Below are 20046 nucleotides of genomic sequence, written 5' to 3'. Positions count from 1 at the left end.
ATGAAGCAAGTATTATATAGGCATCCTCGAAGAAAAACAAAAATATCTGGCCTGTCGCTAATATTATCTCACACAACCTGCGCTAAGATTAGACTTTAAACTTAATTCAGCCTCAAATTCCCAAACTCCGGTGTTCTGGTGTTAAAATAACTGCCCCGACTAACCATAATAAACCTGCCACTGCGACTCAAAATGTCCTACCTTACTAAAAACAATTAAAAAAATTTGAGATTCAAGCCACAAAGTCCTAAATTGCGCACATACGTAAAAAGAGCTACTCTGTGATACACCTTTATAAAGACAAACATGAAATGAACACGTTTATTCGTATAAATAATCAATTACGTTCACTAAACCAAGTAGAATTATTGCATGGAAACTTCATCACATCACTACTATAAAAGTTATCGACATCAGGCAACACCACTCGTTTTTTTTAAAGGTAACTGGTTGGGAGATCATCGACTCTTTGAACCATGGTTTACTAACGTCTCCATCTTTGAGTATTTCAATTTTACTGATTGGCTGGTTTGTCATCTGTTGTTTTGTGATTTCGCAATCGGAAGGGTTGCGAAAGTTCATCCAACCGTTCAGACCACTTTCGTTTCTCCTTGAGCACAGGAAAGACACACTTTTTATTAGTGGATAATGCTCAATTAGTTCACTCTTTGCCGCTCTTAGTCCATCAGAGGAGGATGGGTGAAAACAATTGAAGCGAAGGGAAATAGCTTTTGCGTAGAGATTGGTCATCTGGACTCGTTTCTTATTGCCTCCTTTCTTCAGTGCAATTTCCTTATCCGATTGGCTGACTTTACGGTTCTAAAACAAAGAAAGAGTGGCAAAATCTTGATTAAAAAAATTAACCTAGAGCCTAAATTAACCCCTAAGAGCTAATAAAAACCCTGATACCCGGGGCTGGGTGGTCCCACTTATGCCAAATGTGGTGGGCGATACCAGTTTACACTTGGTGGTGTCGCCTGATACCCGGGGCTGGGTGGTCTTGGTATTCCAAAAGCGAACAAAAGCAAAAAAAAGCAATGCACCCATCTATGAAAAACGTGTAATCCTTTGAAAATGACAACAATTATTGCAATTTTCCGATTCCGACGGAATTTTGGTACAATTCACAGTTCATATGGTTGGTACAACTGAGAAAACTAGAAAAAAGTCAACAAAAAACAAAATATCTATTATTTCCAATATCTTGAAAAATAGAAGACTTTTTCGAGAAGAGCTTTAAACCCAAAGAACACAAAAGAGTCAAGTTTAGAGAGAAATTGGCGAAAAAAGAAGCTCTATTTTAGAAGAAAAAAGACACCTAGTTCTCCTAACTACGAAATAATCAATAAAAAGACAAAACCGAAATTACATACGAATCAGCCGTCTCTATAGACACTGTGAGAGTGAGAATCACCAAAAAAGCCTAAAAAATTAAAATATTTTTGATTGGGAGCTAGAGAAATAGTAAAAATATGCACCTATCTATCAAAAAACTGAAATCCTTTGAAAATGACAACAATTCTTGCAATTTTACAATTCCGACGGAATTTTGGTACAAATCAAGGCTCATATAGTTGGTACAACTGAGAAAAGTACAAAAAAGACAATAAAAAACAAAATATCTATTATTTCCAATATCTTGAAAAATAGAAGACTTTTTCGAGAAGAATTTTTTTTCTCACAATTTCAAGTTTCTCTATACTGGAGCCAATTAAACAGAAACTCTAGTTCTTTTTGCCTGTAGACACGTATATTTAATACAACTAACAGGTTCTAAACCCAAAAAACACAAAAGAGTAAAGTTTAGAGAGAAATTGGCGAAAAAAGAAGCTCTATTTTAGAAGAAAAAAGACACCTAGTTCTCCTAACAACGAAATAATCAATCAAAAGACAAAACCGAAATTACATACAATTCGGCCGTCTCTATAGACACTCTGAGAGTGAGAATCACCAAAAAAGCCTAAGAAACTAAAATATTTTTGATTGGGAGCTAGAGAAATAGTAAAAATATGCACCTATCTATCAAAAAACTGAAATCCTTTGAAAATGACAACAATTCTTGCAATTTTACAATTCCGACGGAATTTTGGTACAAATCAAGGCTCATATAGTTGGTACAACTGAGAAAACTAGAAAAAAGTCAACAAAAAACAAAATATCTATTATTTCCAATATCTTGAAAAATAGAAGACTTTTTCGAGAAGAGTTTTTTTATCATAATTTCAAGTTTCTCTATACTGGAGCCAATTAAACAGAAACTCTAGTTCTTTTTGCCTGTAGACACGTATACTTGTGACAACTAACAGGTTCTAAACCCAAAGAAGACAAAATATTTGAGTTTCGAGAGATATTGCCGAAAAAAGAAGATCTAATTTAGAAGAAAAAATACACCTAGTTCTCCTAACTAGGAAATAATCAATAAAGAGACAAAACCGAAATTACATACGAATCGGCCGTCTCCACGGACACTGTGAGAGTGAGAATCACCAGTAAAGCTTAAGAAACTAAAATATTTTTGATTGGGAGCTAGAGAAATAGTAAAAATATGCACCTATCTATCAAAAAACTGAAATCCTTTGAAAATGACAACAATTTTTGCAATTTTCCGATTCCGACAAAATTTTGGTTCAATTCACAGTTCATATGGTTGGTACAACTGAGAAAACTAGAAAAAAGTCAACAAAAACCAAAATATCTATTATTTCCAATATCTTGAAAAATAGAAGACTTTTTCGAGAAGAGTTTTTTTCTCATAATTTCAAGTTTCTCTATACTGGAGCCAATTAAACAGAAACTCTGGTTCTTTTTGCCTGTAGACACGTATACTTGTGACAACTAACAGGTTCTAAACCCAAAGAAGACAAAATAGTCGAGTTTCGAGAGATATTGCCGAAAAAAGAAGATCTAATTTAGAAGAAAAAATACACCTAGTTCTCCTAACTAGGAAATAATCAATAAAGAGACAAAACCGAAATTACATACGAATCGGCCGTCTCCATGGACACTGTGAGACTGAGAATCACCAGTAAAGCCTAAGAAACTAAAATATTTTTGATTGGGAGCTAGAGAAATAGTAAAAATATGCACCTATCTATCAAAAAACTGAAATCCTTTGAAAATGACAACAATTTTTGCAATTTTCCGATTCCGACGGAATTTTGGTTCAATTTACAGTTCATATGGTTGGTACAACTGAGAAAACTGGAAAAAAGTCAACAAAAACCAAAATATCTATTATTTCCAATATCTTGATAAATAGAAGACTTTTTCGAGAAGAAATTTTTTTCTCATAATTTCAAGTTTCTCTATACTGGAGCCACTTAAACAGAAACTCTGATTCTTTTTGCCTGTAGACACGTATACTTGTGACAACTAACAGGTTCTAAACCCAAACAAGACAAAATAGTCGAGTTTCGAGAGATATTGCCGAAAAAAGAAGATCTAATTTAGAAGAAAAATACACCTAGTTCTCCTAACTAGGAAATAATCAATAAAGAGACAAAGCCGAAATTACATACGAATCGGACGTCTCCATGGACACTGTGAGAGTGAGAATCACCAGTAAAGCCTAAGAAACTAAAATATTTTTGATTGGGAGCTAGAGAAATAGTAAAAATATGCACCTATCTATCAAAAAACTGAAATCCTTTGAAAATGACAACAATTTTTGCAATTTTCCGATTCCGACGGAATTTTGGTTCAATTCACAGTTCATATGGTTGGTACAACTGAGAAAACTAGAAAAAAGTCAACAAAAACCAAAATATCTATTATTTCCAATATCTTGATAAATAGAAGACTTTTTCGAGAAGAAATTTTTTTCTCATAATTTCAAGTTTCTCTATACTGGAGCCACTTAAACAGAAACTCTGATTCTTTTTGCCTGTAGACACGTATACTTGTGACAACTAACAGGTTCTAAACCCAAACAAGACAAAATAGTCGAGTTTCGAGAGATATTGCCGAAAAAAGAAGATCTAATTTAGAAGAAAAAATACACCTAGTTCTCCTAACTAGGAAATAATCAATAAAGAGACAAAGCCGAAATTACATACGAATCGGACGTCTCCATGGACACTGTGAGAGTGAGAATCACCAGTAAAGCCTAAGAAACTAAAATATTTTTGATTGGGAGCTAGAGAAATAGTAAAAATATGCACCTATCTATCAAAAAACTGAAATCCTTTGAAAATGACAACAATTTTTGCAATCTTCCGATTCCGACAGAATTTTGGTTCAATTCACAGTTCATATGGTTGGTACAACTGAGAAAACTGGAAAAAAGTCAACAAAAACCAAAATATCTATTATTTCCAATATCTTGAAAAATAGAAGACTTTTTCGAGAAGAGTTTTTTTCTCATAATTTCAAGTTTCTCTATACTGGAGCCAATTAAACAAAAACTCTGGTTCTTTTTGCCTGTAGACACGTATACTTGTGACAACTAACAGGTTCTAAACCCAAAGAAGACAAAATAGTCGAGTTTCGAGAGATATTGCCGAAAAAAGAAGATCTAATTTAGAAGAAAAAATACACCTAGTTCTCCTAACTAGGAAATAATCAATAAAGAGACAAAACCGAAATTACATACGAATCGGCCGTCTCCATGGACACTGTGAGAGTGAGAATCACCAGTAAAGCCTAAGAAACTAAAATATTTTTCGTTGGGAGCTAGAGAAATAGTAAAAATATGCACCTATCTATCAAAAAACTGAAATCCTCTGAAAATTACAACAATTTTTGCAATTTTCCGATTCCAACGGAATTTTGGTACAATTCACAGTTCATATGGTCTGTACAACTGAGAAAACTAGAAAAAAGTCAACAAAAAACAAAATATCTATTATTTCCGATATCTTGAAAAATAGAAGACTTTTTCGAGAAGAGTTTTTTTTCTCATAATTTCAAGTTTCTCTATACTGGAGCCAATAAATCAGAAACTCTCGTTCTTTTTGCATTACAGGACGTATATTAGTGAGAACTAACAGATTCTAAACCCAAAGAAGACAAAAGAGTCCAGTTTAGAGAGAAACTGCCGATAAAAGAAGCTCTATTTTAGAAGAAAAATTACACCTAGTTCTCCTAACTACGAAATAATCTATAAAAAGACAAAACCCAAGTTACATACGAATCGGCCGTCTCCATGGACACTGTGAGAGTGAGAATCACCAGTAAAGCCTAAGAAACTAAAATATTTTTCATTGGGAGCTAGAGAAATAGTAAAAATATGCACCTATCTATCAAAAAACTGAAATCCTCTGAAAATTACAACAATTTTTGCAATTTTCCGATCCCAACGGAATTTTGGTACAATTCACAGTTCATATGGTCTGTACAACTGAGAAAACTAGAAAAAAGTCCACAAAAAAACAAAATATCTATTATTTCCAATATCTTGAAAAATAGAAGACTTTTTCGAGAAGAGTTTTTTTTTCTCATAATTTCAAGTTTCTCTATACTGGAGCCAATAAATCAGAAACTCTCGTTCTTTTTGCATTAAAGGACGTATATTAGTGAGAACTAACAGATTCTAAACCCAAAGAAGACAAAAGAGTCCAGTTTAGAGAGAAACTGTCGATAAAAGAAGCTCTATTTTAGAAGAAAAATTACACCTAGTTCTCCTAACTACGAAATAATCTATAAAATGACAAAACCCAAATTACATACGAATCGGCCGTCTCCATGGACACTGTGAGAGTGAGAATCACCAGTAAAGCCTAAGAAACTAAAATATTTTTCATTGGGAGCTAGAGAAATAGTAAAAATATGCACCTATCTATCAAAAAACTGAAATCCTCTGAAAATTACAACAATTTTTGCAATTTTCCGATTCCAACGGAATTTTGGTACAATTCACAGTTCATATGGTCTGTACAACTGAGAAAACTAGAAAAAAGTCAACAAAAAACAAAATATCTATTATTTCCAATATCTTGAAAAATAGAAGACTTTTTCGAGAAGAGTTTTTTTCTCATAATTTCAAGTTTCTCTATACTGGAGCCAATAAATCAGAAACTCTTGTTCTTTTTGCATTAAAGGACGTATATTAGTGAGAACTAACAGGTTCTAAACCCAAAGAACACAAAAGAGTCGAAATTAAAGAGAAATTGGCGAAAAAATAAGCTCTATTTTAGAAGAAAAAATACACCTAGTTCTCCTGACAACGAAAGAATCAAAAAAGGGACAATCCCGAAATTATACCCAAATACGCAGTCTTCATAGGCACAGTGAGTGTGGGTAACATCAATAAAGCCTAAGAAACCAAAATTTTTTTTCCATTGGGAGCTAAAGAAGAAGTAAAAATATGTACATAATTATCAAAAAACTGAAATCTTTTGAAAATGACAACAATTGTTGCAATTTTACAATTCCGACGGAATTTTGGTACAAATCACGGCTCATATAGTTGGTACAAGTGACAAAAGTACAAAAAAGACAATAAAAGACAAAGTATCTATTATTTCCATTATCTTGAGAAATAGAAGACTTTTTCGAGAAGAGTTTTTGTTCTCAAAATTTTAAGTTTCTCTATACTGGAGCCAATTAAACAGAAACTCTAGTTCTTTTTGCCTATAGAGACGTATATTTGTGACCACTAACAGGTTCTAAACCCAAAGAACACAAAAGAGTCAAGTTTAGAGAGAAATTGTCGAAAAAGGAAGCTCTATTTTAGAAGAAAAATTACACCTAGTTCTCCTAACAACGAAATAATCAAAAAAGGGACAATCCCGAAATTTTACCCAAATCCGCAGTCTTCATAGGCAGAGTGGGTGTGGGTGACATCAATAAAGCCTAAGAAACCAAAATTTTTTCCATTGGGAGCTAAAGAAGAAGTAAAAATATGTACATAATTATCAAAAAACTGAAATCTTTTGAAAATGACAACAATTGTTGCAATTTTACAATTCCGATGGAATTTTGGTACAAATCACGGCTCATATAGTTGGTACAATTGAGAAAAGTACAAAAAAGTCAACAAAAAACAAAATATCTATTATTTTCAATACCTTGTGAAATAGAAGACATTTTCGAGAAGAGTTTTTGTTCTCATAATTTCAAGTTTCTCTATACTGGAGCCAATAAATCAGAAACTCTCGTTCTTTTTGCATAAAAGGACGTATATTAGTGACCACTAACAGGTTCTAAACCAAAAGAACACAAAAGAGTCGAGTTTAGAGAGAAATTGCCGAAAAAGGAAGCTCTATTTTAGAAGAAAAATTACACCTAGTTCTCCTAACTACGAAAACATAGCCGGCATATTGCCGGAATAGCTGCGAAAGAATAGACCTGCGTGCAATATAATAGAGATAGAAACAGATAAAGATCTAAATTGAAATAAAAACGACGCCGCGCAAAAAACTAGGCTAAAAAACTAAAAAAGCTTGTTAAAATTCATTCCACATAAGCCTCTTATTAGGGACCTTTACTGCACAAATGAGTTCCTTTGACATTAAACAAATTCAAATTAAACTTTAAAGTTTTAAAGTGCAAAAGTCATTTTATTGAGTGAGGTAAGTCACGTATGATCAAAATCTAATCACGCAAATAAACTAAAAACGTTCGCTAAAGCGAGTGAAAAATGACGTCACGTGCGCAAATGCCGTTAGTGAGAGGAAGAAGTAATTCAGAAAATTTGACCTTTTCAGCTTTGCTGTGTGAACAAATGTAAAACGAAAAATGAGCGTCAGACGACGAAACAAAAAAACCAAGAGCACCGCAATATAGCTACGCTCAGCTTACAGCTTCGCAGCTATAAAAAAAGACAGCGCCCCAATACAATTCAAATTCTTTGAATTGTAGAAAAAAACCACGATGTCCCCAATAATAGCCACTATCGCTTCGCGGCTATTAATAATAATATAAATTTGTTTCTGCGTAATCGCAGCCGAGCAGCATTAGGCTTTGAGTCTGCATTAACAGTAGCCTGTTCTCAGCTGTCCTTTTTCTATTATTCCCCACATCTCAGACTGTTCATTTAGTGAGCATGAATGCTCTTGTTTGTGACTATGGCCACTTTTTTTGCGTCTGAAACTTTCACGTGGTACTGTCATTGAAGCCAACATTGCTCAGGCTATCGTCAACCTGAAGTTATGGTCAACCTGAAGTAAGAGCTCATCCTCACACAGACAGCTCAACGGAGGCAGGAGGTCGAACTTACGATCTTTGGCGTGTTAATCACACAACTTACCTCTCGGCCATCACGCCACTGATTAAGTTTTAACACTTGAACCCAGAGAAGACTGGTTTGAGCTTTGTCCGGTTTACTTCGAACAAATTATACAATCTGTAATCAATATTTCACACCCTCATAATTCCATGTATCAATTTATCGTGGGCAAACTTGTTCACGGGAGATTGGACATAAACTCTCATTTGCACTTGGTGTCTTGTCTAACTAGATCACAAATTACTACCTTGTACCAAATTCCAAATGAAGCCCCCCTCCCGCTTTAGTACCTGTAATTGATTGATACTTGTTCACTGCTATAAGGGTGGATGCACAGTAACGGCTTGTATTACCTTTTTAGAATCGAAATAGTTTTATCAATCCAAAGATGCGCGTCAGATTGTTCACACAAGTGTAATAACATAGCCGGCAGATTGCCGGAATAGCTGCGAAATAGACTTGCGTGCCGTAAAATAAAGATGGAAAAAGATACAGAAGTGAGTTGATAATAGTTATCGCCGCCGCCACCTATAAAACTTTCAAGTTTATTTCAAAGGCTGTTTTTGGGTGCAAAAAAAGTTTCCTTGTCGCGTCTCGAACCGGCGATCTCCGGATTAACAGCCAGTCGCCTTAACCACTCGGCTGTCGGACCATACAATTTGTTTTCTTACGATCAAATTTGTTTTAGGAACAGATTCTGTTTCTGAATAATCGCAATTTAGGTCACGCAGAAAGCGTGAAATCAAGCGCGAAAAAGCCATTTAAGCAGTGACGAGACAGAATGTTCTAGAACAAATGTAAAACGAAAATGAAGCGTCAGACGACGAAACAAAAAAAAACCAAGAGCACCGCAATATAGCTACGCTCAGCTTACAGCTTCGCAGCTATAATAATCAATAAAGAGACAAAACCGAAATTACATACGATTCGGCCGTCTTCATAGGCACTGCGAGTGTGGGTAACACCAATAAAGCCTAAGAAACCAAAAATTTTTTTATTGGGAGCTAGAGAAAAAGTAAAAATATGTACATAATTATCAAAAAACTGAAATCCTTTGAAAATGACAACAATTTTTGCAATTTTCCGATTCCGACGGAATTTTGGTACAATTCACAGTTCATATGGTCTGTACAACTGAGAAAACTATAAAAAAGTCAACAAAAAACAAAATATCTATTATTTCCATTATCTTGAAAAATAGAAGACTTTTTCGAGAAGAGTTTTTTTCTCATAATTTCAAGTTTCTCTATACGGGAGCCAATTAAACAGAAACTATAGTTCTGTTTGCCTATAGAAACGTATAATTGTGACAACTAACAGGTTCTAAACCCAAAGAACACAAAAGAGTCAAGTTTAGAGAGAAATTGGCGAAAAAAGAAGCTCTATTTTAGAAGAAAAAAGACACCTAGTTCTCCTAACTACGAAATAATCAATAAAGAGACAAAACCGAAATTAAATACGAATCGGCCGTCTCCACAGACACTGTGAGAGTGAGAGTCACCAATAAAGCCTAGGAAACTATAATATTTTTCATTGGGAGCTAGAGAAATAGTAAAAATATGCACCTATCTATCAAAAAACTGAAATCCTTTGAAAATTACAACAATATTTGCAATTTTCCGATTCCGACGGAATTTTGGTTCAATTCACAGTTCATATGGTTGGTACAACTGAGAAAACTAGAAAAAAGTCAACAAAAACCAAAATATCTATTATTTCCAATATCTTGAAAAATAGAAGACTTTTTCGAGAAGAGTTTTTTTCTCATAATTTCAAGTTTCTCTATACTGGATGAACTTAAACAGAAACTCTAGTTCTTTTAGCGTATAAAGACGTATATTAGTGCGAACTAACAGGTTCTAAACCCAAAGAAGACAAAATAGTCGAGTTTCGAGAGATATTGCCGAAAAAATAAGATCTAATTTAGAAGAAAAAATACACCTAGTTCTCCTAACTAGGAAATAATCAATAAAAAGACAAAACCGAAATTACATACGAATCGGCCGTCTCCACAGACACTGTGAGAGTGAGAGTCACCAATAAAGCCTAGGAAACTATAATATTTTTCATTGGGAGCTAGAGAAATAGTAAAAATATGCACCTATCTATCAAAAAACTGAAATCCTTTGAAAATTACAACAATTTTTGCAATTTTCCGATTCCAACGGAATTTTGATACAATTCACAGTTCATATAGTCGGTACAACAGAGAAAACTAGAAAAAAGTCAACAAAAAACAAGATATCTATTATTTCCAATATCTTGAAAAATAGAAGACTTTTTCGAGAAGAGTTTTTTTCTCATAATTTCAAGTTTCTCTATACTGGAGCCAATTAAACAGAAACTCTAGTTCTTTTTGCCTATAGAGACGTATATTTGTGGCAACTAACAGGTTCTAAACCCAAAGAACGCAAAAGAGTCAAGTTTAAAGAGAAATTGACGAAAAAAGAAGCTCTATTTTAGAAGAAAAAAGACACCTAGTTCTCCTAACTACGAAATAATCAATAAAAAGACAAAACCGAAAAAACATACAAATCGGCCGCCTTCATAGGCACTGTGAGTGTGGGTAGCACCAATAAAGCCTAAGAAATTAAAATATTTTTCATTGGGAGCTAGAGAAATAGTAAAAATATGCACCTATCTATCAAAAAACTGAAATCCTTTCAAAATGACAACAATTTTTTTTAATTTTCCGATTCCGACGGAATTTTGATACAATTCACAGTTCATATAGTCGGTACAACAGAGAAAACTAGAAAAAAGTCAACAAAAAACAAAATATCTATTATTTCCATTATCTTGAAAAATAGAAGACTTTTTCGAGAAGAGTTTTTTTTCTCATAATTTCAAGTTTCTCTATACTGGAGCCAATTAAACAGAAACTCTAGTTCTTTTTGCCTATAGAGACGTATTTTTGTGGCAACTAACAGGTTCTAAACCCAAAGAACGCAAAAGAGTCAAGTTTAAAGAGAAATTGACGAAAAAAGAAGCTCTATTTTAGAAGAAAAAAGACACCTAGTTCTCCTAACTACGAAATAATCAATAAAAAGACAAAACCGAAAAAACATACAAATCGGCCGCCTTCATAGGCACTGTGAGTGTGGGTAGCACCAATAAAGCCTAAGAAATTAAAATATTTTTCATTGGGAGCTAGAGAAATAGTAAAAATATGCACCTATCTATCAAAAAACTGAAATCCTTTCAAAATGACAAATTTTTTTTAATTTTCCGATTCCGACGGAATTTTGATACAATTCACAGTTCATATAGTCGGTACAACAGAGAAAACTAGAAAAAAGTCAACAAAAAACAAAATATCTATTATTTCCAATATCTTGAAAAATAGAAGACTTTTTCGAGAAGAGTTTTTTTTCTCATAATTTCAAGTTTCTCTATACTGAAGCCAATTAAACAGAAAATCTAGTTCTTTTTGGCTATAGAGACGTATATTTGTGACAACTAACAGGTTCTAAACCCAAAGAACGCAAAAGAGTCAAGTTTAGAGAGAAATTGGCGAAAAAAGAAGCCCTATTTTAGAAGAAAAAAGACACCTAGTTCTCCTAACTACGAAATAATCAATAAAGAGACAAAACCGAGATTACATACGATTCGGCCGTCTTCATAGGCACTGTGAGTGTGGGTAACACCAATAAAGCCTAAGAAACCAAAAATTTTTTCATTGGGAGCTAGAGAAAAAGTAAAAATATGTACCTAATTATCAAAAAACTGAAATTCTTTGAAAATGACAACAATTGTTGCAATTTTACGATTTTGACGGAATTTTGGTACAAATTACCGTTCATATAGTCAGTACAACTGAGAAAACTATAAAAAAGCACGATAAAAGCAATATATGTATTATTTCCAATATCTTGAAAAATAGAAGACTTTTTCGAGAAGAGTTTTTTTCTCATAATTTCAAGTTTCTCTATACTGGAGCCAATTAAACAGAAACTCTAGTTCTTTTTGCTTATAGAGACGTATACTTGTGACAACTAACAGGTTCTAAACCCAAAGAACACAAAAGAGTCAAGTTTAGAGAGAAATTGGCGAAAAAAGAAGCCCTATTTTAGAAGAAAAAAGACACCTAGTTCTCCTAACTACGAAATAATCAATAAAGAGACAAAACCGAGATTACATACGATTCGGCCGTCTTCATAGGCACTGTGAGTGTGGGTAACACCAATAAAGCCTAAGAAACCAAAAATTTTTTCATTGGGAGCTAGAGAAAAAGTAAAAATATGTACCTAATTATCAAAAAACTGAAATTCCTTGAAAATGACAACAATTGTTGCAATTTTACGATTTCGACGGAATTTTGGTACAAGTCACAGTTCATATAGTCAGTACAACTGAGGAAGCTATAAAAAAGCACGACAAAAACAATATATGTATTATTTCCAATATCTTGAAAAATAGACGACTTTTTCGAGAAAAGTTTTTTTTTCAAAATTTCATGTTTTCTCTACTGGAGCCAATTATACCAAGACTCTGGTTATTATACCAAAACTCTGGTTATTCCAGACAGTGTAAAGACCGCCCGGCCCAGTCACAAAAATAACTAACAAGTGGAGAGGTGAGCAGCAACTGAAGAGGAAACTCATTGAATACATGGGGAGCTATTTCGAAAGGAACTGGAATGAGCAGAATCCTTGCACATGGACATTCATTTGTATCTGTGAAAACTGTCGTGCATATCCTAGAACCTAACAGTGGGAATAACATCCCAGTGGCATATGCACGAAGTCATAATAATAATAATAATTATAATAATAATAATAATAATAATAATAATAATAATACTACTACTACTACATGAAATGATCAAAATGAAATGAACGGTACATGGAATGATCAAAAAAGAGAGACAATACCGAATTGACACCCAAATTGGCCGTCTCTATAGACACGCTGAGACCAATAAAGCCTAAGACACATAAACATTGCATGCACTACGAAAAGCCTGACGTGATTTTGGGGAAATCTAGGTTGGCATTTTATGCCCCCTGCGCTTATTACCCAAGACCATGAAAGCACTATTATACATGCAGTACCTATCTAAAACATCACAAATCATAAACCTCATTAGCCGAACTGCATGGCTTGGGTGTAGAACTGTTCTCATTGCCGCAACTGCCAGAACTGGTACACTTCTTGGGGATACGCTTCAAATGACATATTTCGGGAGCATCAGACATGATTCTGAAATAATACGACTGAAAATGGAGCATAAACTATATATGACGAGCAAGCCCACCCCACTGGGTGTTCAACAAACCACCCCTGAAAACTCAATTCACTATTTTCATCGATTCACAAGTAGAAACATGGGTGCACCAGGACACCAAAATGTCAAACTGGAGGTGAGTGTCCTGGACAATATCTCGAAAACGGCCGATCAAAACTAAACGCGCTTTGGCAGAATTAAAGTAAGACTCAAACTGCGCTTATCATCATTATTTGAGCCAAATTGGTTCACTCTACGAGGAGCTATTACAAAAACAAGGTCCGGTACCAAGTGACACACGTGTTATAGTGACACCACTGTTATTGTCAAAATTAACCTCTAAAACATGCCAAACAACGCCATTAAACTACACCATTACAACCAGGAGATAATACTGCGTCCAAACAACCTACAATTTACAGTAAAAACTGATTTTGAAGTGGTCTATCCGACCTCCGCTTGTCAGGTATCCTGCTTCAGGGGGTCAAAATGGGGGTACCGTTACTGGCCAAAAACTGAACGAAATTACAGAAAACGCTATACGTTATATATACTGTGAGAAAGCTCATTTAATATCCTGACAGATGATGCAAACAGATCAGAAATCGGATCCTTCTACGACGAGATATTTCAAAGATAAGGTCCGGTACCAAATAACCAAAAAAGCAGAGTACAACCACTGCAGAGTCAAAATTGAGCATCATGACCACGGAAAACGCTATACAAAATATAGTGCATAATAATCAGCACATTCTGGGGAATCTAACGAGCCACTATAAGTACACTAAATCAACTGTTTTGTGGTACCGAAATTAGGGTGACCCAAGAGGTCCCAAAATCAACAATTTTTCCGATTTTGAACTTGAATAATTTTTTTCACCAGGCAGCCCAACTAACAAGCGTCTAAACTAAGCAAGAGGAGTTCATTATCAACAAGATGAGCCTACATTTGTTGAAATTGGTACAATACTTTAGGAGTTATTAACAAAAACCTGTACAGTAAGCCGGTTTTTTTGTTTTCCCCGGAGCCCCAATTAACGAGAAAACCTGAAAAACCACGTTCGGAAGCGTCACGCACGTGTTTCTGGACGTCTGTTAAGTCCTCTGGTAGTTTAGTTGACACCCAAGACCCTTACCACGAGGTGGGAAAAAATTCCCACCTCACCATAAGGGGCCAGGGTGTTTTGTGTGTTTTGAGTCAAAAACCGATTTCACTGAAAATTACTGAAAAGACCAAAAATGGTAAATCGTCAAAAAGCTAAAAACTGTTGGTTATAGTAGCTTCATAGACTTGCAAAATGGATAAATAGCACTATTTGCAACTTCAAAAAGCTCCCAACAAAAAAAAATTGAATCTATTAACGTAAAAATTGTTCCGAGGGAACAATTTTGAAATTTGCTCTTAAATAACTTTATAGCTGGGCCGTTTCTGTACAGCAACTGTGTTTGGCAACAAAGTGGTACTAAGTAGTAACACAGCGGGCTTTAATTGACTCAATTTGGTACAGTATTAACGGAGAAATCAAAAAAATTGGTAACCATACAACAATTTTTGCAATTTTAGAACGTGCTTAATTCTGTAAAATAACTGACATTTGCTTCAAAAACGAGATGGAAGGTGACAATGTAAGCAAATGCAGTACAGTAATATGTCACTGGACATCCGAAAATCCAACAAGTAAACAATAAAAAACTCAACGTCGCTATATTAGCCACAAATTATCGAAAAAAAATGAACCAAGTTTTTTTTGATGAATCAAATTTTCTATTTGATGGAGCAAAAAAATCGATCAACCCCCCTCAAACTTAGATCCTTGAGCTCCTGTTTTGACCTTCTGTTAATCAAGGTTTGTAATTTTTCAAAAAAAAAATCAGTTGGGTGCAGGAGAAAATGTTGAAAGGAGACAAAAGTTAAAAAAACTTCGAAAATTTTTGTATTTAAATCAAATTTTCTTTATGATGGAACAGAAGATCGGCCCCACAACCTACACTTTTGAACCTATTTTTTCACGTATTTTCAACTAATGTTTGAGATATTTTGAAGAAGATAATCGGTTGGCTGCAAGAGAAGGAGTTGAAACGAGGCATAAGTAGAGCAAATATCAAAAATTTATATTTTTGAATCAAATTTTTTGTATAATGGAGCAAAAAATCGAGCACCAACATAGATTTTTCACCTCCTGCTTTTGCCTACTTTCAATTAATGATATTAATTAAGATTTTCCAGAAAAATTAGTTGGGTGCAAGCGAAAGTGTTGAAAGGAGACAAAAGTTATAAAAAAAAATCCGAAATATTTTGTATTTAAATCAAATTTTCTATGTGGTGGAGCAAAAAAAATCGACCCCCCAAACTAGGCTTATGAGCTTATGCTTTTACCTACTTTTAAATTTTGTTTGAGATATTTCAAAGAAAAAAATCAGTTGGTTGCAAGAGGAGGTGTTGAAACGAGACAAAATTAGAGCAAATATCGAAAAAATTTTTTTTTGAATGAAATTTTCTATATGATGGAGCAAAAAGCGAGTACCAACATAGGTTTTTCAGCTCCTGCTTTTGCCTACTTTCAATTGATATTTGCCATTTTTCGAAGAACCATTTGGGAGCAAGAGAAAGTGTTGAAATGAGACAAAATTTATTAAAAAAATTCAAAAATTTCTGTATTTAGATTAAATTTTCTATATGATGGAGCAAAAAAATCAACCTTCCAACCCAACCCCTTGAGCCTATAATTTTACCAACTTTTATCTACTGTTTGAGATGTTCCAAAAGAAAATAATCAGTTGATTGCAAGAGAAGGTGTTGAAACGAGGCATAAGTGGAGCAAATATCGAAAGTTTTTAATTTTGAATCAAATTTTCTTTATGATGGAGCAAAAAATCGAGAACCAACATAGGTTTTTCAGCTCCTGTTTTTGCCTACTTTCAATTGATATTTGCCATTTTTCGAAGAACAATTTGGGAGCAAGAGAAAGTGTTGAAATGAGACAAAATTTATAAAAAATTCAAAAATTTCTGTATTTAGATTAAATTTTCTATATGATGGAGCAAAAAAATCAACCTTCCAACCCAACCCCTTGAGCCTATAATTTTACCAACTTTTATCTACTGTTTGAGATGTTCCAAAAGAAAATAATCAGTTGATTGCAAGAGAAGGTGTTGAAACGAGGCATAAGTGGAGCAAATATCGAAAGTTTTTAATTTTGAATCAAATTTTCTTTATGATGGAGCAAAAAATAGAGCACCAACATAAATTTTTCAGCTCCTGCTTTTGCCTACTTTCAATTACTGTTTAAGGTTTTCCAGAAAAATTAGTTGGGTGCAAGCGAAAGTGTTGAAAGGAGACAAAAGTTATAAAAAAAATCCGAAAATTTTTGTATTTAAATCAAATTTTCTATGTGACGGAGCAAAAAAATCGACCCCCCAAACTAGGCTTATGAGCTTATGCTTTTACCTAGTTTTAAATAATGTTTGAGATATTTCAAAGAAAAAAATGAGTTGGTTGCAAGAGGAGGTGTTGAAACGAGACAAAGTTAGAGCAAATATCGAAAATTTTTATTTTTGAATGAAATTTTCTTTATGATGGAGCAAAAAATCGAGAACCAACATAGGTTTTTCAGCTCCTGTTTTTGCCTACTTTCAATTGATATTTGCCATTTTTCGAAGAACAATTTGGGAGCAAGAGAAAGTGTTGAAATGAGACAAAATTTATAAAAAATTCAAAAATTTTTGTATTTAGATTAAATTTTCTATATGATGGAGCAAAAAAATCAACCTCCCAACCCAGACCCTTGAGCTTATAAATTTACCAACTTTTATCTATTGTTTGAGATATTTCAAAAGAAAATAGTCTGTTGATTGCAAGAGAAATTGTTGAAAGGAGACAAAATAAGAACGAAAATCAAAAATTTTTATTTTTAAATCAATTTTTCTACCCCCAAAGTAAAAATTTCGAGATTCCCGACGTTCCCCTCTTTTTCACCAAAAGGAGATAATTCATCTTGGGTTAAGTTTCACAATAAAAATCCTTATATACAGATTTCCTGCAAGGATAGTCGAGAAAAGTTAGGACTCCCGCGATCCTGCCAAGATTACCGGGAAACATTAAGACTCCCGGTTTTCCCGTCAAGACTACCGGGAAACGTTAAGACTCCCGGTTTTCCCGTCAAGATTACCGGGAAACGTTAAGACTCCCGGTTTTCCCGTCAAGATTACCGGGAAACGTTAAGACTCCCGGGTTTCCCGCTAAGATTACCGGGAAAAGATAAGATGCGCTAAGATTCCCGGGTTTCCCGGAAGGAATTCCGGGATTCGGTGCACGGGGTAGAAGACGGAAGTTTTGTTGATTTTCATTTCATCCCCTTTTCTCTAATTTCGATTGATTTTGAACAAAAATATTTGTCTAAAACAAAAAGAATTGAGCTTCAAATGTGAATTGAAAATTAAGCCGCGGCAGACGCCCGTAATGGCCGATTTCTTCTTTATAAACGACCGCGGTTTTTGACAACATAGTTACATGTCAATTCAATTTTGGCTTTGAAACCATTTTTAATACGCCTGAGTTTTAGATTAAAGTTTTAGGACACAGTCACCCCAGTAACATAAGACTGGCGTCTGAATATCTGGAGCCTCTCAAAACCAAAATCCTTCAAGTTGGCCATATTTGGAACTTCGACTCTAATCAACCTCTCAACATTCTGTTTGATCTTAAAACATTTAGACGGTCAACTTACAAGGCTTTATACAATTTGATAGATGCGAACTACTCTAATTTGTTCAGCTACGTTGATCGCGACGGAGTTTTTCACCAGTCATTTCTGCACTGTATTATTACAGGTAACACTTAGTTTTTCGTATTTACGCTCTTTAATCATATTTAGTTTCTGAGGAAAACTCATTCAACGTAAATGAAACTATTGCGATTTAAATATAAGTTTCCAAGCGTGTTAAATTTTACTCCTTAATGGCCACGGAGAGTAAAATTTTGCGGGGCGGAATGCAAGAAAAACAGTTCTGATAGTTCAAAAAAACAGGATTAACCACCCCCACCCCCCCTTCGTATTAACAGGTTGTACACGTTATTAACAAACCTCAACTGCACGGGCCATATTAACACAAGTAATGTCTTATCTTTATAGTATCGCTTGTACTATAAAAGAGGTATGGACCGGGAGCGGGTGACAAAAAATCAAAATCAACCTGGCTTACATTTTTTAGGTCATCGACCCATATTACGCATGAACCTCGAACATGCACCCCATTACAGCTCACTGGATAATTCCAGGCAGTCTAAGATTGACTCACGCGAAGAGACTTTTTCTCCAATTTCTTCTTTCCGCTTCACTTCCATATTTGGAAATGTCCAAATTCTCAACCAATTCCAGCTGGTCAAACTTCAGGAAATGATACAAGGCAACTGTTTTCTTCATAAGTAACCCGCTAACTGTTTATTTGGAAACCAATAGTTTCTACTTTGTGTTAAACTAGACCGATGGTTTTTCACTTTCGCAACGCGACCTTCGGGCGCCAAGAAAGGAAGTTGACTTTGTTCACAAGCCCTGTTTTTTCGTCAATTTATTTCAAATTTCATCACAAAGTTAGGGAAAGTTTGAGTTAAATATTTTAAATCAGTGCAACTTTCTAGCTTTATAATTTTCATTTTAACGCTCAATTGTATCAATTTTCAACAGTGCTGAAATACTTGACTCAACTTTCTCGAAACTAAAGGCGCCAGAATAGATTCTATTCAGTCCCCCCTTTCGAGCTTAGCGGTCATATAACTTCTCGCCCCCAGACGTAATTGCCAATTTTTTACATAAAAAGGTGCTATATAAGTATAGTAGTAGCTAAGCAAGACGGGTGGGGGTAAAATGATGTACCTATTTATTAACATTAGGTATAGCCTCTTTTATCCAATTTCCAAAGATGTACCCAAATAACAGAGTGAGAACAATAGACCCGTCAAATTATCATAATTACCCTAAGGATAATTATCGTTGTTACCTCAGGGGAAGTGCAGTTTCGATTTTTCGCTCTTCAGATAAGCTCGTATACTGCTTGTAAAATATAACTGCAGAACTTTTAGTCTTAAGCATTTTTTCATTCACTTCATACGTGCATAATTTTTACAATCACTCATTCATTTACGTAAAGAGAATACTATTTTATCATTTTTCAATGGAAATCAGTCAATTTTTACTATAATTTATCCGATTTTGCGTTGATATACGTAAGTTTTGCCAACTTTCCCATATTTGCCATAAATACAAAACACATTTATTGCCACAAATACGCAATTATTGCCAAAAATACCCAATTCTTGGTAAAAAAACACTCAATTCTTGACAAAAAAACCTAAGTCTGACCAAAAAATAACCAAACACGGCCAAAGGCCAAAAAAATAAATCTTTGCAAAAAAATACCCAATTATAGCCAACAATACCCAATTATTGCCAAAAACCCCACTCTTTGCAAAAAATACCCAATTATTACCAAAAATACAAAGTTCATGCTAAAAATACCCAATCCCAGTGTGATACCCAAGGACATCATCCTTTGTTATTTATTTGATGCAGTACATTTTTATACGATGCCCTTATATTAGTACAATTTATTTGCCCTTCATCATTTAGTTCATATTTGTTCAGTTCGTATCTTA

The 20046-nt window shown here is 34.3% G+C and overlaps 1 long non-coding RNA gene across 1 annotated transcript in view; it reads left to right on the top strand.

The window, feature by feature from the left end:
• LOC142349658 (uncharacterized) overlaps nt 1–18804 on the top strand; it is a 46646-nt gene extending 27842 nt beyond the window's left edge. Inside the window, exons 2-3 of the long non-coding RNA XR_012760839.1 lie at nt 17970–18224; nt 18606–18804. This is a non-coding gene — a long non-coding RNA (uncharacterized LOC142349658). The remainder of the gene's footprint in view (nt 1–17969; nt 18225–18605) is intronic.
• The last annotated feature ends 1242 nt before the right edge of the window (nt 18805–20046 follow it).

The sequence above is a fragment of the Convolutriloba macropyga genome, chromosome 11, assembly GCF_964194025.1.
Source record: "Convolutriloba macropyga chromosome 11, txConMacr16.3, whole genome shotgun sequence".
NCBI classification, from domain to species: domain Eukaryota; kingdom Metazoa; phylum Xenacoelomorpha; order Acoela; family Convolutidae; genus Convolutriloba; species Convolutriloba macropyga.
This window is presented reverse-complemented; position numbering and strand designations above follow the sequence as displayed.